Source organism: Notamacropus eugenii, chromosome 2 (genome assembly GCF_028372415.1).
Source record: "Notamacropus eugenii isolate mMacEug1 chromosome 2, mMacEug1.pri_v2, whole genome shotgun sequence".
Classification (NCBI taxonomy): domain Eukaryota; kingdom Metazoa; phylum Chordata; class Mammalia; order Diprotodontia; family Macropodidae; genus Notamacropus; species Notamacropus eugenii.
Window position 1 is genome coordinate 226,869,645 of NC_092873.1, and position 24,470 is coordinate 226,894,114.

The window sequence follows — 24,470 nt, forward strand, 5'->3', positions numbered from 1 at the left end:
TTTTGCAAATGTGTATTTACTGAGATGGTATAGCAAAGTTAGAAGGTAGAAAACACGTCATTCTAACCAGAATATACCCTCTTATACACGCAGTTGCTGGGTACAGTGGGCTTAAACCTGAAGCATGAAGATACTGAAATATATCTATAAAAGAAACATATGTAGGTAGCTAGGTGGTATAATGGATAGAACACTGGACCTGGAGTCAGAAAGACCTAGTGCAAATGTGGCTTCCAAGACTTACTAATATTGTGATCCTGGGTAAGACATTTAACTGCTGTTTGCCTCAGATTCCTTCTCTTAAAAATAGACCTAATAACAGCCCCTACCCCTAGGGTTATTGTGAGGATCAAATGACATAATAATTGTAAAGTGTTTAGCACAATGCTTGGCACATGCTAAATGCTTCTGTTTGGCTGGGGAGCCAGAAGGTCTAATGGCTGTTATTATTACTGCATATTGTTTTTATTATTATAACATATTGGACTATTATAATTATTATGTGGCCTGATTCCTCCAGATAATCTTTTTTACCCCTTTCAAACTCATTATCAAGTTTACTTTTGAGTGTGGTGTACCCTGACTCCAAGTTACAGTTTCTTTTCATTATAATATGACCACTTCCAATTTGGAAATCATCCATAGGAAGGTGATAATTGAAGTTGTGAGACTTAATGAAACCTGTGATTTCTTCAATGTAGGGGACCCCTATTGAGAAAACTCCCTCTAGTAATGCAGATCTTCACTTCTACTTACAGTCCTTGCAGACTTGTTTGGAGAACTTAGAGGTTAAGTGATTGTCTAGGCTCACAAAGGTAATTTGTGTCAGAGACAGGATTTGAACCCATGTCTTTCTGATTCTGAGGCTGGTCCACTTTCCACTATGCCCTGCCATATCATAATATATAAAAATATATAAAGCATGTATGGTAACATAAAATTTTTATGTCTATTTTCATGTATGCTTATGTATGTATGTGCATATACATATATGTATAATTTCTGAATATATGTTGCTCTTTGTTCCTGTGAATAAGTGTAGAAAAAAAATCTTGATGAATCTTGATCAATTTTGATTTTGCCATCACTTCGAAGTTTCCCACTTCCTTGTTTATAAACAAATTCCCTCATTGGATTGTAATATATTGTCCTTGTACTTTTTCCTTTGTCTTGTATCCCCTAGTTCCATCCTTAATACTCATTGTGACTTCCAGTCCTTCCAACCCTCAGTTCTTTCCCAAGTCATCAACCCTGCACTGACTATACTCTCCTCCCTACTCTGTCTTGACCCTTTTGGTGAACTAGTTCAAGTCCAACCTGCTCTTTTTTCTAGAGTTCCTTGACCCTTAACCCTGCAACAATGTAGCCCTACCAAGTCTCATCCATTTATTACTCCTATCATCTGATGCCTTTGTTCTTACTCACATGATACTTAACGCAGCTAGAAAAAAATCATGAAATCTTGTGGCCTAAATCTTCTACAGATTTATGCTACATAATCTCAATTGGACCCTCACTGTGGCAAGGCAATCCTTTCACTTCTTCCTAACTGATTCATCATCCAAGTCAACACAAACTTCTCTAAACCTTTTCATCTCTTCTTAATTTCCCATGGTTCTGCCTCCCCACTTGCCCAACCTCTTAGCTCAGCCTTATCTTTTATTTTACTGAAAAAAAAATTGCCGCCGTTCACTGAGAAGTCCCTTTTTTCTATTTTCTTCATCTTATAACACTCAGATGATTTCCACTGTTGTTTTTTTGTCTTCCCCCTTGTTTTACATGGCATACATGTATAAATTAACCAATGATATCCCATCTTCTCTAGATAACTCCCTTCTCTATGTTCATTATTGTCTCATTAATATTCAACCACTCCCTGTCTGCTGACTGCTTCTCCATTGTCTACAAATATTTTGGTGACATCCCCATCCTCAAAAACACCCTGATTTGATCCATCCGTCCCTCGTAGCTGTAATTCTATATTTCTTCTCCCTATCATGGATAAACTTGTCAAGATGACATTCTACAATCAGTAGCTACACTTTCTTTGTTTTCACAATCTTTTTACCTCTCTGAAATCTGGCTTCTGACCTCATCATTCTATCGAAGCAGTTCCCTCCAGAGTTAATCATGATCTCTTAATTGCCAATATCCTTTTATCAATCTTCATTACTTCTCTGCAACTTTTGCCACTCTTGATCACCCTCTTCTTCTTGACAGTTTCTTCTCCCCAGATTTTGATTCCATGACATGTGGTTCTCTTTCTACCTATCTGAACAACCCTTAGTCTCCTTTACTGGAACTCAATCCAGTTAATGCTTGCTAATGGTGGTTTCTCTAAAGCCTCAAACCTTCTATACTATTCTTTTTTCATTACCTTATGTAGTTCATGCTTTCTCACCTAATCTCTAGTTTCCAACTTACTACTGGACATTTCAAACTAAGTAATTTAGACATCTTAAACTCAAAGCATTCAAAACAGTGCATTACCTGTCTCCCCAAACCCTTTCTCTATTCAAATTTCCCTTTTACTGTTTAGAGTGGCTCACAATCTCAGTATCAGCCTTGACTCTTCACTGCCTTTCAACCCCTCTCCAATCAACTGTCAAGTGCTGTCAATTCTACTTTAGCAGCATATTACTCCCCTCCCCCTCTCCTCTGTTGCTACCAAGACCATGGTCTAGGCTCCCATTACCTCACCCCTAGATTATTGCAATAGCCTGCTGGTTAGTTTCTTTTTCTCAAGTCTCTCCCAACTCTGGTCCACCGTTCATGTAGCTGTCAAATTGATCTTGCTAAATTACAAGTCTGTTTTTTTAACTTTTTTGGGGGGAGTATTCAGCATTTATACATAGAAGATACTTATTAGCTACTTATTGACTTGAATTGATTTAAATTATTAGGTGGAAGAAGGAAAACAATGGAATGAAAGTAAAAGTTAAGGACTCTGACAGCAGTGGACAGACATTTAAATATTGGAGTGTAACAGGTCTCTAAGCATTAGGAGCCTAGCTGGCTCAGTGACCATATGGTTAGTTGGTTTGGTCCCTAGGATCAGGATTTAGAGGACAAGAACTCTTGTGGCCAATATAAAGTAATCCCCCTTGACAGGTCTGCATGTTATCTAATCTACTTCTAGGTCCTCAGTGGGAAATGAACCTATGGCATTTTCTTTTCTGAAATATTCATTTTGTCTACTATGCTGACAACAAATTTTTTTTTCAAAGATAAACATACAAAATATTTAAATCTCTCTATCTCTGTCTGTCTTTGTTTCTGTTTTCTCCCTCTCCCTCTCCGTCTCTCTCCTCTCTCTCTCTCTCTCTCTCTCTCTCTCTCTCTCTCTCTCTCTCTCTCTCTCTCTCTCTCTCTCTCTCTCTCCCTCTCTCTCTCTCTCTCTCTCTCTCTCCTCTCTCTCTCTCTCTCTCTCTCTCTCTCTCTCTCTCTCTCTCTCTTTCTCTCTGTCTCTGTCTCTCTCTGTCTCTGTCTCTGTCTCTCTCTGTCTCTCTCTGTCTCTCTCTCTCTCTCTCTCTCTCTCTCTCTCTTCTCTCTCTCTCTCTCTCTCTCCCTCTCTCCCCCTTGTCTATTATCTGTCTATCATGGCCTATTCTTATCTTTTGTAAATAAACTTTAGAAAAAGATTAACCATTGCATGGAAATAGAATCTGCATTTCCTTTTGTTATCCCCCAAAGGAATATCACATATAGGCTAAGATATTAGTAAGGTAAAATGAACATCCTTATCCCTATTTTAAATCTTTAAATAAGTAAGGTTTTGAGGTTCTTTGCAATTCCTGTTTCTTTCGTAAATTTGAAAGCAATGTTAGTTAGAATCTGGACATTTTAAAATTTGATTTATAATCATATAAACTCCAAATCAACAGAGGTCTCTTTCTAACATTGATTTACTCTCAGAGGGTCATTCATAAACACATTCATTACAGACACACTCCACAAATATTCAATAACACATCAATCACAGAGCTGTTTACGTTAGGAGACACAATTGAAATTGAACAATATAATTCAATAAAATTACTGGTCTTTTTATTTATTCATCTAAACCCTAGTTGTTCAGTCACTGTAAATAGATCTGCTGAAAACAATTCTCTTTTTTGTTGTTCTGGGATTGATCTTCTTGAACACATGATTATTCTTAATTCAGACAAAATATTTCATTACTCTAAGTATATGAAAAGGAATTAAGGCCATCTGATTGCAATAAAGGGTGAGGAAGGAAGAGGCTCAATAAAAGAAAATCAAACCTGTTTACAAGTCTAAGATCTAAACGCTTGTGAGGTTTTGTGGTAGTGGAAACTATATACATATGTTAAAACTGAAACCAATGAATTCTGTATAAACACAGGTTTAAAATGTCCTGAGTTAGATTCTTCTTCTGCTTTGCACCCTTACTACCTCTCCTAAACATAAGGCTTCCTTTGACTCCAAATGAGATCCATTCAGGCACCAGACCAATCAACTATGGATGATGTAGCTGATGGGATAGATCAGAGAGCATAAAGCTTCCTTTTCAATAGGTGGAAGTTTAAAGTAAGAAGGGAAGCAAAGGAACGTAATGGTCTTGTGTGATCTCAGTGGCACAAAGAGAATGATAGACACTGTCATATGACATAGTTCTGATTCCCAGTTCTGCTGCTTACAGTTCCCATAACTTAGAGCCCTCTGAGCTTCAATTTTGTTATTTCTAAAATAATGTTATGACTCCCCCCCCCCCCCATCTATTTCAAAGGATGATTTTGCCTTATAGACTGTAAGTTTTTTGAGGACAGAGACTATTTCACTTTTGTCTGGGCATCTCTAGTGCCTGGTATACAATGCATGCTTAATAATGCCTGTCACTTGGTTGATTGAAGGATATTTCAAGGATCAGTGATAGTACAGGTATGTATATCCTTTCCCCAGCATCTCTACCATTTAATGCAATGTCATTGAAAGTTACTAGGTCTGAAAAATCCATCATCCTATGGCCAAACTGGGGATGATCCTCTCTAAATCTGGCTAGGCTGGTGTTTGGATAACAGATATATCACTTATCATCAAGATTGTCCTTGAAGCATTTTTAGGTCAATGGTAATGGCATAGCCTGTGAGAATCCTGGGTTACTTCTAGGTAACTATGAATCAACAGAATTGGAATTTAGCAGAATAATGATGAGATGAAAGGATGAGAGATAAGAGAAAATCATAAAATATTTTAGTTTAAAGGAAACAAAGATAATCTTGGCAATGAGGAAGCTGAACCTTGGAAAAGTTAAATGAATGGGTGAAGCTTGCTTGTAGCAAGAAAGAAACAACCAAATCTGCAACCTAGACCTTCAGAATGCATCAGTCGCTGTTTGTGAAAGCATTATATATCATAAGTTGCTCTAAGATTATACAATATTATCATTGTTTTCATTATTACTATCTTATATAAGTGGTTGGCCTTGGTTTCCCAAATCTGTTTTCTATTTCCAGTTCTTCCACCTTGAATACTTGATACTAGTAATATGCTAAGTAAGACCCTGAAGGCAAATCAGAAACAGGTTGCTAAATACATTTGGAAATTTTTGTGTGTAATTGTTTTTAGAAAAATGAGCACAATTGGCTTGGAAACTACTCACTGGGAAGGATTTTTCTTTTAAGTCAATGTGACCTTGAGTTTATGTGAGATCTCATTTCAAGCTCAAATATCTATACCTATAACTATCAAAGGCAAATTATCAGAGGCAGGATTTGTATAATGAGAGTAGAAAGTGAAATTGAGAATAAGAGAGAAAACAAAAGAGACAGAAAAAGATAGTAAAGTGAGAGAGGAAGGAGGGAGGGAAAGGAGACACACACACATACACAGAGAGAGGGAGAGGGAGAAGGAGAGGGAGAGGGAGGGAGAGAGAGAGAGAGAGAGAAAGAGAGAGAGAGAGAGAGAGAGAGAGAGAGAGAGAGAGAGAGAGAAAGAGAGATATTATACCTTGCATATTGTTTTAAGAATTTGTGGGATCTGGGAATTTTGAAGTCTGAAAACAACTCTGAAGAAAACAGGCATTTTACTTCCATGTAGCAGGGCCTTTCAGTTGTATTCAGACACTTCTATTTTTATTTCTTCAAACTGGGCTCATTTCCAAGTAGGAAGCTGTGGAATTATTGCACTTACTCCCACGCTTCATCTAGTTCCAATATAACCCTATGGTTTGGTCAGCCTCCTTTCTCTTCTCCCCTTCAATATATACACTGAAAATGGATTACAGTTCCTCATAAACAAAAAATTGAAAAGAGATAATAATTATTATATATTTTAAGGAAAGAACTACCACTTACAAACTATTGATTATACTTTCCACAGATGCAATTTAATTTGGATCAGAATGAAATGTACTATATAATCTTATGTCTGTATAAATGTTCCTGATTCAGGTGCTGCTTGATTTCACAGCATATCTAAATTACTCTTCCTTTATTTGTTTCTTTCCATTGCCTTTCTGAGTTCTGATGCATTTGAAAGCTTACTCCTTTATGTTTTATGCAATGGAAAAATTGTTGTTGATGTCTTAGCCTTGAAAGGCATTGACTTGATCTAAAAACAGAAAAAAAGTAGAGACTGGCTCCACCTCCTATTGGTTGTTTGGAAACAGCTGGTTGACGCCAAGTTTGTACTTTGCTTCTTATCAGTCCATTTGGTAAGATCAGAATGTGCCTGAATAGCTGGGAAGGTTAAAATATGTTGACTGCATTTTCTCCTGCTACAATTCCAGAAGGCCAGCTAACAGCATCACTGACTGTCAAGGGCAGCTAGACTCTGCATTTCTCATGATAATGATACTCAGTGGAATTTTTCATGGCTTATATACATCAGGATACCTTTACAGTCTATGTCACATCAAGGATAAGAACAGTAGGCATGTCTGCCAGTAGACCTGTCAGGTTTTGCAAGCCAACACGTGGAATTGTTCCTCAAATATAAATTACTATTCTCCCATTAACTTGTAATGCTATAAGGCCAAAGCTAGCGTCTTTTACTTTTCTCCAAGTCTTCTCGGTGCTACTCTTATTAGCTGTAATGCTTGTCTGTCTGTAAGGGACATTATGAGTCTGGCATTTGATCTCTATACAAATACCTCCACTTTGATCCTCTACTACTCTGGTTATAAAAAATAAATACCTCTTGTCCCTTAGATACAGATTCTCTATTAGTCTTCCTGACACTTGGCCCTAACTTGCTTACAAGATTTTTTCCTAGCCATTATTTATGAAGTCTTCTATAATGCTTCCAACACCATCAAAGACAGAATTTATTGACTCTGATCATTATTTCAACAGTCAAAGGTATAGTGGAAAAAAACAAGAGACCAAGAGATAGAAAACCCAAGATCTAGCCCTTAGTCTTCCACTAATGACCTAGATGACCTTCACTTATGTCACATGTCTGGATCTAAGTTTTCTCATCTGTAAAATGAGGAAGTCAGGCTAGATAATCTCTAGAGTCCTTTAAACATGTCTAGATCTATCATTCTGGAGAAAAGAATGCTATGTTTTAATGATGTATATAGTGCCTTTCCCTATGACACCTTAAAAAATAAAACTGAACTAGTTACACTATGTTGAAAGCATCTGAAATTATATTCCTCAATCAAATTGCTTTATAAAGTAAAACAATACCAACTTAGTTATGCACATTTTGTCTCCCCCACTACAATACAAGATCCTTGAGGAAAGGGACATTTTTTTCTTGTTTTTTCTTTGTATCCCCAGCACTTAATACAGTGCACAAAGTAAGTGCTTAGTAAATATTTGTCGATTTCTTGATTGAATGCTATGCAGGAGGTAGTGTGACATAGTAGATTAAGTAGTGGAGGAAGAATCAGAGAAGCCTGGATGAAAATCCCTCCTCAGAAACTGTGTTCTCCAGTGCTTACCTTTTTTAACTAAAGTTCCTTTTCTTTAAAACAAAGAAACTGAACTCCATGGCCTCTAAGATCCCTAAGGGTCTAGCTTTAAATCTGTTTTCCTATGAATTATTGGTTTTTAGCATGTTTATTTTTACCTTATAAACTCATCACTCGGTAAGAATAAGAAGAGCCTCTATGATCTATGATTTTGAATTCAGAAATAAATTTTCTGATTCAGAAAAGATTTCTAAGAGAAAGTGGGTAAAATATCTTGAAATTCTTATTTGTAGCACTTTGATATGCACACAGGTAAAATATGGTTGTTTGTCAGGCTATTTATCTAACTATCTATATATTTATATAATGCCTATCATTGTAGATCCCAAAGACCTCGACAAGTCTGTGATCTTAGCATAAAATAGTGTTCAAGTGGTAAGAGAATATCTGTCTTTGCCTGCCTGCTGTAAGATCCAAACAATAGGAGTTCATGTGATTTATTGAACACTAGTTAAGGGCAAAGAGAAAGAAATAGAACAGTCAATCAGACAGGTCAAATTTACTAAGTGCTCACAGCTCTGAGAGTGCTGTAAATGGCAGCTCATAGAGAGTGCCAAGGGAAAGTTTTCAAGATAGAGTCACTTCTTAAAAAGAGCTTACAATCTATTCATATGAGCTCTATGTACATGACAGCCAAAACTCATTTCAAATGGGAATTGACTAGTAAACACAGCTACACATATAAAAATACTATCTCTCTCTGCTCTGGAATGCTTTGTTAAAGTATTTTAGTAGGATTATATATTTTGAGCTAGAAGGAAGCTCAGAGATCATAGGACAATAGATTCAAAGTCTGAAGGGACCTTAGAAACTAACAAGTCTATCACACTCAATTTTATAGATGAGAAGACTTAAGCAGATAGGATAAGTGACTGGCCTCATACAGCTAGTAAATATCTGAAGCAAGATTTAAACCCAAGTCTTTCCTGCTTCACATTTAGTGCCCTCCCTACTATACTATCTGTTCTCCTCATTTAACAAATGGGGAAACTGAGACTTAGAGAGATTCTATGATTTCCCTTGGTCATAAAGGTAAGAAACAACAGAGCTGGAATTTGAAGCCAGGTCATCTACCTCTAAATTTGCTGTTCTTTCCATCACTGTAGGATTTTTTTTTCTACACAGGGGTCAGAAAATTAGGTCCTGCGGAGCAAATTGGTCACTTATTTTTGCATGTGAGGGAGTTAAGAAAGGTTTTTTACATTTAAAAAAATATACCTAAGCTTTATTTAAGAATATTAAAACCACCACTTTTACTTTTTAAGCAACCAGGATTAAGTGACTAGCCCAGGATCACCCAGCTAGTAATTGTCTGAGGCTAGATTTGAACTAGGTCCTCCAGAGTCCAAGGCTGGTACTCTATTTCCTGTACCACCTAGCTGCATTTAAAATGATTTTTTGAAAGAGGCAGCACAGTATCACCTAGTGGAGGATTTGACCCATTGGTTGTAGTTTTTCAACCCATAAGGATACTTGACAGCACTATTTAAACTGCACTAATTGTTTCAATAAAATTTCATTTTATTTTCAATTAAAAACATTTATTAGGGCAGCTAGGTGGTACAGTGGATGGAGCATTGGGCTTGCAATCAGGAAGAACTAAATTCAAATCCAGCTTTAGATACTTAATAACTTTGTGACCCTGGACAAGTCACTTTCCCCTGTTTGTCTCAGTTTCTTTTTCTGTAAAATGACCTGGAGAAGGAAATGGCAAACCATTTCAGTATTTTTGCCAAGAAAGCCCTAAATAGGGTCATGAAGTGTTGGATTCTACTGAAATGATTCAACAATAGGCAAATTTCACTGAGCATGATAATGCCACCTTACAAAACTTATGTTGTAAGATTAGGAGATGATTCAAGGAATAAGCATTGTTCTGAAAACAGAAAATTATTTAAATAGATGAATATATAGAGAAATCCTATTCCTAAGGTGGGAGATAGTGTATACAAAATATATCCTTTATTCTACACCTTTTGTTGGGCTTAATAATGAAATCAACATTTCTTTTGTTATTTTCATGAGTGTAGTAATCAACTGTCTAATAACATGACTAGGATCTTTTTAATTCTTAGTGTGGAGATTCTTAGGTCAAAGCTCCCTTCCCAGACAATTACTTTCCTTATTTTTAGTCTTTCCTGTGCATGTGCAGAGATAGTTCAGCTTGAGTAGAGCCAAAGACACTGACTTAGAAGTAGGAACTACATGTTGGGAGAACAAAAAAGTGTCCAAATTCCAAAGGGGAAGGACCCAGACAGAGTGTGTATCCCTCCTTTTATTTTTACTTTCAACCTCAAAACCCACAAAATACATAGGCTACCTATATATGTGTTGTTCCCCGCAAATAGCATGCAACATTCTGGAAGCCAAGAGTGGCTAATCATAATATCAAACAAACAAATGAAAGAGGAGATGAAATTGGAACAGAGCTATAAAGACTAAAACTTGTCTTCCATAAAAATATCTCAGTGAAACGTGAATATATATGTAGGGTGGGCAATATAAGTGGATAGTTTATTTTATCTGAGGTAAGTAACATTAAAATAGAATGCTATTAATCAAATCCAGGCAGAACTTCAAAGAGGATTCTATAGGGTAGCTAGGTAGTACAGTGGATATAATGTTGGACCTGATGTCAGGAAGATTCATCTTCCTGAGTTCAAATCTGACCTCAGACACTTATTAGTTGCATGACCCTGGCAAGCCACTTAATACTGTTTACTTCAGTTTCCTCATCTGTAAAATAAGATGGAGAAGGAAATGGCAAACCACTCTAATATCTTTACCAAGAAAATCCCAAATGGGCTCATGAAGAGTCAAACCTAACTAAAATGACTCAACAACAACTACAACTAGGCTTTGAGCCCTGACTAAGGAAATTTTCCCTCATTGTTATCAAGTAAAACTCAAAACTAGATAACTGCTCAGAGTTAATGCTATATGTAAAGGGATAAGGGATACTAATAAGATTTTTCTTACAATAACTTATATAGCATTTTAAAGATTATAATACTTGCCTTACTACTCTATGAGAAAAATAGCATTATAATTCCTATTTCACAGATAAGGAAACATTCTCAGAGAAGTGAGACTTTCTAATAGAGTTACTAAGTGTTGAAAGTAGAATTCAAACTGAAGATTTTCTCTTATTTTTTAAAAATGTGATTTAATGATGCCTATTGTCTTTCTATCTTGGCCATTTACCAACCCCCTCCCTCCACCCCACCAGGAAAAACAAATAAACAAACTTTTTTTTGTGACTAAACTCTGCCCCAAAAGAATTAAATAAAAACTTAAAAATAGATATGGTACTGTGTATAATATTTTCTTAATAGTCATCCCCCCATCCCTTTCCATTAGGGAAGAAGGTATAATTTCATTATTTCTTTTAGGAACAGTTAGGAGGTATCTCAGCTAGAATGATAGAGGTGGAGTCAAGAAGACCGGAATTCAAATCCGGCCTTAGACACTTCTAGCTGTGTGACCCTGGGTATGTCATTTAACCTCTGTTTGCTTTCTCTTTCCTCATCTGCTTTATGGGGGTAATAAGGGCATTTGCCTTTTAGGTATATTGTGCGAATTAAATGAAATAATAGTTATAAAGCACTTGACACATTGACTGGCAAATAATAAGTGTTACATGAATGTTAGCTATTATGATTACATCCATTAGTTATTTTTATTCATTTACATTTTCCTTTAGAAAATACATTATTGTACATATTATGTTTATATACAGCTAGTTGATTCACCAGGTTTTGGTGAATTACCAGGTTTTGAGCTAGAAAGACCTGAGTCAATTTTGGCTTTAGACACTTACTAACTGTGGGACCTGGGCAGGTTCCTTAACCTTATTTGCCTCAGTTTTCTCATCTGTAAAATGAGCTAGAGGTGAAAATGGCAAATAACTCTATTCTCTTTGCCAAGAAAACCTCAAAATAGAATCATGAAGTGTCAGACATGATTGAAATGTCTGAAAAACAAGAAGATGTATTCCTCTTGATTTTGCTTATGTAGAATGTAGACTCTGGTCCCATTCTTTCATGACCAGGACTTCTTACAGAATTCCAGGGTACCTGCAGGAATTGTGAGTTCCCACTGATCAGTTTCCTCTTATTGTTAAAGGACCAGTGACTAGCACCCCAGTTCCATTTAACTACTTAACATTGATTGTTTTCTAGAAAAGAATTATTTAAAAGATATGTCAAAAACCAAATGCAGCAACATTTCCCCTTGTTTCTTTCACCTATATCTCCTTAGTCACTAGGAGGATAGGTTAAAAATTTTGTTTAATTCTTCCAAAGATCTGAGAAATTAAACCTTGAAACAATATCTACTTTTCCTTTAAAACAAAACAAAATAAAACAAAGCAAAATGAAATAATGATGCAGAACTGTTATATGTCCTTCACTGCAACAAAGTCATATTTTTATTCCTACAAAAGTAATTTCAAACCTTCTCTTGTTTCCTAAAGCCTACAGCAATCCATCCCACTACCATGTTAGCTGAAAGTTTCAGAATTTTCTCCTTCTTCACTTCTACCACTTAGAATTGCTCTCTTCTATCACGATGTAGCTCAGACTCCAGCTATAATATAGGAAACTTTTCCTGAGCACCCAATTGTTAGGGCTATCCATCCCATTTTATATTTGTTCTAACATACATGTATTTATGTGTTCATACACACATATTGCCTTTCCTGATGAAATTTTAAAATTATGAATTTTTTTTCTTATTTTTAACTATCATCAGGGTTTAGCACAGTGCCTGGTATATTATAGCTGCTTAATAAATACTTGTTGGTTAATTTAGTGACTGAATAACAGGCTCCAATATACTTACTTTATGTTGACAAAATACAGTTTTAGGAGTGGGAAAGGAAATTTGTAACAAAAATCCAAAAGGGAAGGAACGAATTTTTAGGAATTAATATATCCTCCCGTATAAACAAATGGTAACTAAGTTAACTGAACTTTTCATTTATAGTAGGCATCAATGAAAAGTAATCATTCCTTTTCCATAGATAATATGGAAACTTGAATATATACAGAAGATATTTCTTCAGGAAAACTGAAAGCAAAAAAAAAAAATCTAGAAATTTTTATAGAATTGTTTAAGGTTTGCATTGGATTTCAGCTTAATAAGCATTATAGGGTTTGTGTTTAAAACTCTAAATCAAAGAGGAGAGTTTTAATTTGCGGTTAATTAGATAATAAATGAGGAGGTGAGGTAAGGGCCAGGATTCAGGATAGAAGAGAATACAATTTATTTTTAAGAAAAAAAAATGCAATTAAATTCTTTTGGGGGAGGAACAATTTTCAGGACTCTTATAAATAGAAGGGCCCATCTCAGCTTGATTACTCCCAAACAGCTTCCTGCAGCCTCCCACTAAGTAGATCAGCAATTAGAGTAATCACAGCAATAAGTCAAAGGCACTTGCTGTTCAGACTTGGGCTGTGACTTTGCTTTTCTGGCTTTGCTCCTGAGTGAAGGGGAAACACACACGTACATGTACACACACACTCAGACACACACAGAGAGAAACAGCAGTTTACTAGAAGATGCATTGTCTATTAAGACTTGATTTTCTAGATGAAGGTTAAAAGAAGGGCATCCAAAGAGTCCAGCAATGCTGAGAACAGTGGCTATGGTGGAGGTATTCTTATATCTAATCCAGTCATGCAGATGGAAATCTGCCCAACAAACTATAAAGCATAAAGTCTGACTGTGAGTCAATCTGCCAGTACAGGTTCAAGGTGACTCAGTAAAATGCTGCATCTTATTTTTGACAAATACTCAAAGGCTCTGATCCACATATGGTCTATTTGTGTTGGGGGTGGAGGTAGGAGGCGAGCAAGTAAGTTTATTGTTGGAATAGAAGGGCAGGTATAGAAACTGTTTCAAAAATGAATGAAATGAACTTTTAGTGATTGATTTACTTTGATAAAAACAAATAGTAACTAAAGCAATTGATTTTTGAGTTCCAGTAGGTAGGTATTAAAAGTAATCACTCCCTGTTCATCGTTCAGTTTGAGATGCCCTTGTAATATTTACACACCTCCTGATCTTGAGTTGGTTCAGTTTTGATGGGATTATTTCTAAAAAGAGACTGTGAAATAGAACTGGCTTCCTAATGTCAGTAGCTTGATCTTTTGGGTATGTTTTAAAAATGACTGATTACTTACAAGAGTGTAAAGTGATAGGTCCTATCAATTATAATCAAGTTGTTATACCTTTTTTTTTCAAGTTTAGATACTACTGTGGGCTTCATGTATCATCAAAATTCAATTAAAACTCCCAATCTATTGCTGCATCCTTCAGATCTTGTACATCAAGAGAAATTGTTTTTCTAAAAAGTTGAAGTTGAAAAGAAACAGAAGTCATGTACAATATGTGTACGTTCAACATTTTTTACTTTCCTCTGCTTTGTGTATCATATGCTATATGTCTTATTGTTGAGACTTGTCTATTAGCTCTGATTTTTAAATAGCTTATAAATTCTTCTATAGATATTCTAATACTAACTCTTTTCTTTGCATCCAGAAGTTGAAAAATTAAAAATGTCATTAACAGTCAACTCTATATTTCATATACTCATTGATAATTAAAAGACTTATCAAGGATAAAATCACACAAAAATCCACTTGTTTGATAATTTTATTGTGGAAGATCATTTTTTATAGTTGAAGAGAATTTAACTTTTCTAGTCTGTAACAGCCATAAAAAGCAAGTTGGGGCATGCAGATGCTTCATAGACTGGACCTCAGTGCAAGAGTTATACTTTATACTCTGAAAGTACAGTGCTTTCTGAGTACATACTTATAGGGAGAGATATCATTAATGCTGCTGAAAAGATTTGAATAACTATTGGGATGGGAGAATGAGAGGAAGTGAAGAAAGGAGGGAGGAGAAGAAAAGAACAACAACAAACCACCACCACCTCAGCAACAGCAGCAAAAAGGAGAAGAGGAAAAGGAAGAAGGAAAAGAAGAGAAGGAGGAATAGAAAAAAAATTGATTGATGGGTAATTTTGTAATGTACTCTGAAAATAGAAATGGAAAGATAAAAAAATTGTAGAGAAAGAAGAGGATAGTTTAGAATAAAGTTTTCAGGCTACTAGATATCAATAAGCAGGGATCAGATTCTGTTAGCCAAGACGGTTATAAATCTGACTTTTGATTTGTGTCACAAAATAGAGGATTCTAATGATTTGTATTTAGTTATATAGATATGACATCTGGCACGATATAATATTGCGACTGTTTGAAGGAAGTCAGTTAAAATGATCGCAAGATGAATGTAATATCAACAGTAATTTAAAAGTAAGTGTTTGATAACCCAAGAAAAAATAAGATCTGCCTAAAACACCAAGATTAACAAGGCTACTCTTTTAGAAAACTTCAGGAAAACTGGATTTTAATTTCATATTTGTTCTTGACACAATGTACACTTCTGATCAATCACTTAGGTGTACTTTCCACTCTATCCCATGCATATGGGCATTGGCCCCATATAATTATACTGTATTACCGTTTATATATGTATACATACACAGCCTATATATAGCATATATATGTATACACATTTTTTTAAAATCAATTAATTTGTTTTTAGTTTTCAGCATTTACTTTTATAAGATTTTGAGTTCTAAATTTCTTCCCTTCCCTCTACTCCCCCTTCCCCAAGATGACATGCAATCTGATGTAGGTTGTTCACGTATTATCATGAGATAATACATATTTTCACATTACTCATTCTATGAAAGAAGAATCAGAACAAAAAGGAAAAACCATGAGAAAGAAATCAAAAAAAGAAACAACAAAAATGAGAGAATAGTATGCTTTGATATGCATTCTGACTCCATAGTTCTTTCTCTGGATGTGAATCGCATTTTCCATCATGAGTCTTTTAGAATTCTTAGATCATTGCATTATTTAGAAGAGGTAAGTCTAACAAAGTCAGTCATCATACAATGTTGCTGTTACTGTATACAGTGTTCTGGTTCTGCTTGCTTCACTCAGCATCAGTTCATGCAAGTCTTTTTTCCAGGTTTTTCTGAAATCTGCCTGTTTACCATTTCTTATGGAACGATAAAATTCCATTGCATTCATATACTACAACTTGTTCAGTCAATACTCAATTGATGAGTATATTCCCAATTTACAATTCTTTGCCATCACAAAAAGAGTTGCTATATTTTTGTACATATATACATACTTTTCTGTAGTACATTAATACATGTACACGTATGTATGTATATATGTATACATATATGTATACACACATATATATGTCTTTCTATATATAGTTACCATGTATACATAGCACTTTATGGCTTGCAAAATGCTTTAATAGCTTATAGCTTACATTTTAGAGTTTCTACTACATGCCAGGGATTGTGCTAAGCACTTTGCAAATATGATTTCATTTGATGTTCACAACAACTCTGGGAAGTAATTGCTACTATTATCTCTATTTTGTAGTAAAATTGAGGCAAACAAAGATTAAGTGAATTGCCCAGGGTCACAAAGCTAGTAAGTATCTGAGACCAGATTTGAATTCAGGTCATCCTAATCTCAAATCCAACACTGTAGCATTTAAATAAAAGCATTTAAGAAAAAATATACGCAATAACAAGCATGATGGATAGGTTATTCTCCTTTTTTTTTTTTAGTATTCTAATTTCTAATTTTGGCTGTATGACACTAATAGTTTTCATTTTATGTGTTCTATTTTTGGTTGCCTTTTAATATAATCTTCATTGAGCATTATTTTATCATGTGTGGCCTTACACGTTGCTTTCTTTACGATATGTCACTTCGTGCATGTCTTTGAATTTTTTATATTTATCATTCCTTATGTAACAATTAAATTACCTTCATATATATTGGATTACATTAATGTATCATTGTTTTGGGTAGTGTTAGTCCATTGAGCACACAGGGTAACTGGTGCAAAAGCATATATTATACTTTGTTTAACCATTCTTCATTTGGGGCATACATATTTTCTATATAAATTTTTTCTTTCAGAAATAATGTGGAGGACAAAGGTAGCGGAGTAGGAAAAAATGGTATTTTAGATCTCCCCCACCATTGCATAATAATCTGATTATCACACTAATAGTTTCACCTCTCTGCTTTTGGCAAACAGTCCAGAAGAACAGGGTCCCTTGAGCAATTAGAGAAGGGCATTGGCTGAAGAAAATGCTTGAATTCTGGTGGCTGTCTCTTGAAGGAAAAAAAAAAAGTTACAAGAGAGACTTAATTAGTTCCAGGAGAAAAAAGATCCTTGATGTAGTATGGATCCAGAAACAAAGGAGAACTCAGTATTAAGAACTTAATAAGGCAAATAAAAAGTCCCCCAGTGAAATGGAAGGTTTTTGAACATTCTTGGTAAAAATAACAGAGCTGAATAGGAACATTGAAATACAAATATAAAAATCAAGGAAAAATAGTTATCTGGGAAATACATTATAATCGTGGATGACCTTTGGTAGCTAGATATTTCCCCTTTTGTACCTACATAAATCTATTTAACATTACAAAGTTGAAAAGCCAAATGTAATTTTAGAAAATTTGTATACTATAACCATCTAGGGATTATTAAATGGGAATTAAAAGGAACATGCATATACTTCAGCTGTATATGACATTGATTGATGGTTTATTCGGTGACTTTATCCATGTACAAGTGCATAAAATCCTGAAAAACTGCTGAAAATTACAACTTTTAAACACATTTTTTAGTGACCACAATACAACAGAATCATATTAAATATAGATCTGCTGAAAAAGAATAAAATCAATTGAACATTAAATTGCTTAATATTAAAAATTGATGAGTCAAAGAACAAATCATAAAAATGATAGCTAATTTCATTGAAGACAATGACAAGGATGAGTTAACATACCAATATTTGCAGATGAAGCCCAAACAGTCCTAAAAGGCAAAGTTATATATTTAAAGGATTTCATTAATCAATAAATAGAAAGAAAGAAACAGTGAGACAGAGACAGAGTGAGCAACAGAAAACAGATCATGGAATAAGGCATGAAACTCAAAAATACAAAAAGAAAATTAGCAAATTAATCTGACCTAATTAAACACAAAGATGGAAATTCTGAAAATGAAGGAAGAGATTAACAAAATTGAAAGAAAAACAAAATAATGAATTAATAAATAAAAGTAGAGGCCGACGTGTTTTTTGGGGGGACAATTTGATTTAAATGGTAATAAGAAAAAAATACCATTAGCAAAGTAAAAAAAAAAATGAAAATTCACAACAAATGAAGAAATTAAGGATTTATTAGATATTACTGTATTAGATATTTATTAGATATGCTGATAAAAGAAGTTAAATAACTGAACATTTAAAAAGACGTATAATGGTCAGATTAGTAGAACAAGAAATAAGATGAGAACAACCAAGTTTCACATAAAAAGAGATCAAACAAGCCATAAATGAACTCCCAGAAGTTGAAAAATTGTAGGACAAGTTGTATTCACAAGCAAATTCTGTAAAATTGTTAAAGAAAAATTAATTTCAATATTGTATGAATTTATTTTAAAATAGCAAAGGAATAGTTTCTTATTACATTCCTTCTATGACACATAATTTGATCTTGATTCTTAAGTCAGGTGGAATGAAAACAGAAAAAAAGAAAACTACAGACCAATCTCTCTAATGACTATTGATGAAAAAAAATTAAAATACTAGCTTAGACTACAACATATCACAAAGATTATATTCTATTACCAGTTTGCATTTATATCAGGAATGCATATTTTTAAATTATCATATAATTATATTATATAACTATAATATAAAACTATTATCATATAATTATATCAATACATATAGGCAAAAACTTGACTAACAAACACTTCTTCCTTTTCAAAACATTAAAAAAACATAATAAATGGATCTTTTTATATAACACACATCTATATCTACATTCGCATCTATATCTACCTACCTATCTATCTGTCTGTCTGTCTGTCTGTCTGTCTGTCTGTCTATCTATCTAGCAATCATCTATCTCCAAGAGCTAGTCAGTCATGTATTGTGTCTAGCAGTTTGCAAAGTGCTGCAAGTACAGAAAAAAGTTACAACTACTAAGAATCTCACAGTATAATGAGAAAATAATTATGTGTAATAGTGATAAATTAGAATCCTTTCTAATAAGATTAGATGTGAATCACAGAAATACATTCTTATTCCTTTTATTTAATAAAGTATTGTAAATGAGCTATAGTTATAAGGTAAGAAAAAGAAATTGAAGAAATAAGCATAAATAAGAAAAATCATTTTTCTAAGACTTGTTGGTATATTTAGAAAACCTTAGGGAGTCAACTAACAATTAATTGAAATAGTAACTTCAGCAAAGTTGCTGCATATAAAACAAATTCACACAAATCATTAGTATTCTTGGAAAATACTCATGAGACCCAGCTTGAATTACCTATTTATTGTATAAATCATTTGGGATTCTACTCCAAGGTACCTATAAGAATACATGAATATAACTATGAAATGCTATTTATAGAAATAAAAACTGCCTTAATTACCAGAGAAATACTACTTGCTCATGAATAAGCCATAACAACATAATAAAAATGACAATATTACTTAAATTAATTTACTTATTTGGTGCTTTATTAATCAAGCAATTTAAGGATTATTGAATAGGACTAGAAAAAATAATAAAATTAATATGGAGGGACAAAATATTCAAAACACATATCAAGGGAAATTTCAAAAATATAAGTAGGAAGAAGGGAGTCCTAGTAGTGAGAGAGACAGGGGTTAGATCGCATGACTTCTGAGGTCCCTTTCCTCTCTAGTGCTATGTTCTTAAAATCTATTCAATCAATTCAGGCTTCAGTTATTTTTATAACATCATTTTATAGTTGCATAAATACTTTCTCTGTTTTGGTACAATAATTCCTAAGTATTTTTTGGAAAGTTTTCTAAAGAACACTGTCCCAATATTTTGTCCAAAGAACACTAGGATGTGCTAGCTATGAAAGGCAGGAGAATTGAAGGTTTCCTCTTCCTAGGAGGTATTCCCAGTTTCTCTGTTACTTACTAAGTCCTGTTGCTTTGCTGGACTCCTTCAGGCTAAAGATAAAGTTAGTTATTCCAATCCAAAATATCCTTTGAGCAAAAAAAAAAAAATCATTCTCTAATGAAATTGACTTTGTTATCATCAATTTTGCTTTCTCAATCTCTATTCATACAATGGAGATTGTAATATTTACATCGTTCTGTGGTGAAGGATAAACAGTATTTATGCTCCTCATACATTAGTAAGTGCTTAATGAATGTTTGTTGACTGATTGTGAAACTCTGAAATATCAGGGTTAAATAATATTTAGATCAGTTTACAATCTCAATCAAGCAAACACAACATACAACTACTAAACATGGTACTAAGTGCTGGGATTATAATGATTAAAATGAAATAAGATCTACTCTCAAGAAGTTTACATTCTATGAGGGGAGACACAATCAGTGCACAAAAAAAGATCATACAAAGTAAATATATGCAGTAATACGATGTAAGCTGAAGAGAGTAAGTCCTAATAACTGAGAAGATCAGGAACAACCTCTAAGAGGTGGTGAGTGAGTTGTACTTGAAGAAAATAGAGATTCTTTGAGATTGAAATGAAGAAAGTTCATTTCACAATTTTTGCAGACAATAGAATAAGAGATGAAATGTATATGGGGAAGAGTTGTCATGGTCACGCTGTCTGGAATAAAGAATATGAGAAGGAAAGTAATAGGGGAAAAAAGAGAGTAAAAAAGTGTATGGGAAGATATTGTGAAGGATTTTAAATACAGTACTAATAATTTACTGTTTTATTCCAGAGACAATGGGGAATGACTAGAGATTTTTTAATAGCTCCTAGCAATTAAGTACTTTTAGCAATGCCAGTGAAGATTGGTCTACTGATTCATCAAGTGGTGGTTGTGAATTTTGTATTATTACCTAGAATTTAGTAAAACAAAGTTGGAATTAGATACAATAAGACCAACTTATACAGAGTTAGAGGAAAGAGACAAAGTAGTTTGTGGATTCTCCCTTTATTCTGATAATTGTTATCTCCCTCATTTCATTCCTTTTTCTGTTATTGGAAATATGATTCAACTGTATTTTTCCCCCATTTCTGTTCAGTTCAAATGGCTGAAGTTAACTGCTGAAACTAAGGCTCAAGTGTAGTAAGGGAGAAGCTCTGAGTCTGAACAGCACTTTTTCTTCCTAGACAGATCACAGAGCTGATTGGGCCATAGTCAGCCTAAGAGCTGTTCCTGTTCTCACTCATCAGGGAGCCTAGAGAAAATGGAAACAATCCCACCTGCTCTGGGGTGACACTGTCAGCTTTGATGCTCACTAGCAAGTCATACTCATCTATTGTCATGGCAATTTTTTGAGGTGAGGAAGGGAGTTGCATAATCAGACAGAGAATCAAAGCCATCATTTTGAAAATCATGTTCTTTACTAGTCACAAGAGTCCATGTTTCATACTAGGGAAGTACCTCTTTTTCTGCTAATTGTTGGCTAATCTGTATTTTAAATCTCACTCCCCTCTCCCAACCTCACAGTGCTAAATGCCACACTGAACACTAGATTTGCAAAGGGAATTCTGGTATGTTACTGAATGCCCTGACATTAGGGACATGGGAGCTTTACAGAAACAGCATCTTTGGGGATGAGAAACACATGAAGATATGCTGATGAGAATATTACCACCTGGGTTGTTTCCTCACATTGCACACTTCCCATTTTCCCATTTTAAACTATATATTTTTGCCTATTTAATTTCTGAAAGGAACTTTTTGAATGTTACTAGCCAAGAAATTAGTTTTCATATATATAGTTTGTATTATTCATATACATATACATATATGTACATATATTATACATACGTACACATATATGTTATATACATATATTCTCTATATATTATTCATGTATATGTATAGTTATGATTGTCATCATTTTATAGATAGGAACACTAAGGCAAAAAAGAGGAAGGTAATTTGCCCAAGGCTTTCAGAAATCCATACCATGTCAATTTCAAATTACAAATAATAGTATATGTTGGGGCATATGTTATGTTTCCTTTTGATTAATAGGGAGGGGGCTGTACCAGATGACCTCCTGAGGTTCCTTTCAATTCTGTGATTCCAGGATTTTAATTCTGATAAATGACCTTCATGGTAACTAGCACCAATCTATTTCCCTATTTTGCAACTTCCAGAAAATAAGACAAAGCACACAGAGCCAAAGTGATATTTTCCCCCTCCCTACCAATTTGCAGAAGGGATATCCATTGCATTTTGGTATTATTACCGACTGATTTATTGGTGAACACAATTTGGTGGATAGAACCTATCTCATTTTCAGTCTTATTTAGGGACCATGTGGTTGTTGTGAATTGGGGGAGGGGCAAGGGGACAAATTTGGTTGAACTAAACAGTGTGACCATGGCTTCTCCTTAGGTTAGAGGTTGGGTAGCAGCTTGCCTCCTTTTACAGTGGAAGCTGATGATATTCAGATTTTTTTTCCCTGAGTCTAATTAAGCAGCATGCAAATTTCCCAGTAGATCTGAGTGACTAAATTGTGAATTTTAATTTTTTTAATTAACAAAATGATTTTGTGTAGTAAGCTATAGTTTTCTTTGTTTGATTAATTTAAAAACAAAACAAAACATTATTTCTATGGCCTTTAATATTTATGTTTCCCAGAGTGCACCAGGCTCATCTCTTAAAAAGGACAGTTAAAACTAAAATTTTACTTTGTTACTGCTTTTAGATCTCAAATGAAGAAAATGGGTGACAGACCAGTTTTCACATCAAGACAGATGCTCCATGAAAGGCAAGTGTGGATAAATTATTATTTTCCAACTTTTCCTCAGCAGCAAATTTGATTTTCTTTTGGAACTATATCGTACTAATAGCTCATCAAAGGGACAAAATAATTGAAAATGGAACAGTGTTGTTATAGATTGTGGAAGATTTGGAAAGGGTCCAATCCTTCCCCTTTTATTATTACCTTAGTTCTTTGCTGCGTGCCCATCTAGAATTTCAGGTCTGTTCCAGACAAGCCTTAAGACCCCAAAATCTTGAAAACAATGTATCAGATGAATGATTTCAATTAATAGAAGTTTCTGAAATTTGAACAAAGACCATCAAGGAAATTTGATTTCTAAAAAAAAAACGAACCAAGAGTAGTACAGCAAATGTTGCTAAGCATTTTTCTTTAAATGGTATAGGTTACGTTGACCTTTAATGTGCTGTGGTAGGCCAATCCATGAATAAAGAGAGGAAAGTCCTTAGGAAGATATTGTAGGAAATCAGCAGTGTGATATGCATCCTTTTCCTCCCCACCCCCTTGAAATGTTCTCTCTACTGACATCCTGTACACAAAGCACAGAAGGCACGTATGTTATATCAGTTTAAGCTGATCCAGCTGTATGGTCTCTTAATGTGAACTGGAGCTGAGAGATACTATTGGCAGATGTACCTAACCTTTTAATCATGATGGGTTACTTAAGGACAGACTGTTAAGCTACTGGATCCTGCTGAAGTCAAGGCCATTGTATTGCTGTTACAATTCCCCAAGCCAGAATATAAAAACACTTAATGGACAGAAAGAACTTCCCAATAAAATGTGGGATCTCCAGAGACTCCTTCCCATTTTCCAGCTCTTGACAAATGATCCTCATAAACATCTACAAAATACATGTTCAGATACTTGTAGTGTTTTCCAGCCTTCAGAAGCATATGGTACCTTGATTTTGTAGCAATGACGCTGTGATGGGAAACACCATTTTGTCATTATTTCTATCATTTAGAAAAAAATAGAGATTAATAGTCACCAATGGATTTGGGGTCAAGTAAAGGAGGTCTGTAACCATCAGTGTTCTTTTTTTATCTTTACAGGAAAAGGATTCATCATCACCTACTGGGTTCTTGAATTAAGAGCCTAGTATAACTGACTAAAAGACAACTGCTAATCATTTTGCTAATTCTAGCTCATTTGCTATTATTTTATCCTTTGTCTGAATAAAGAAATGAATTATGACTAGCTCCTAAAAGCCCCTAGTTCTGGGTAATAGACATGGATCTAGAATAATGCAGTGGTGAAAATGCTAGATGTAGAACCAGGGGAGCTGAGTTCCAATCCTGACCCTGTCATTTTCTTTTGGTTGACTTTGGGAAGGTCATTTAACCTCCCTGACCCTCATTTTCCTTATGCATTCCCTATTAATAGAGGGGATTGTTGTACGTAACCTCAAACAGTCCTTCTTGCCCTCAGCCCATGGGCCTATGATACTAAATCATGTAATTTTCGGGTTTCAACCTATATCATCATCAGTTTGGAGAACTCCTGGTGAGACAAGTCAATGCACTTACATGAATTAGAAGCTTGTTTGAAATTTATTGTTTTGGAAATTTGCCTAAAGCACCGGGAGATTAAGTGACTTGCCTATTGTCACAGAACGAAGATGTAGGAAG

The 24,470-nt window shown here is 34.5% G+C and overlaps 1 long non-coding RNA gene across 1 annotated transcript in view; it reads left to right on the forward strand.

Moving 5' to 3' along the window:
* Positions 1 to 24,049, forward strand: part of LOC140523835 (uncharacterized) — a 213,921-nt gene extending 189,872 nt beyond the window's left edge. Inside the window, exons 4-5 of the long non-coding RNA XR_011973486.1 lie at positions 22,765 to 22,827; positions 23,895 to 24,049. This is a non-coding gene — a long non-coding RNA (uncharacterized lncRNA). The remainder of the gene's footprint in view (positions 1 to 22,764; positions 22,828 to 23,894) is intronic.
* Positions 24,050 to 24,470: the final 421 nt, after the last annotated feature.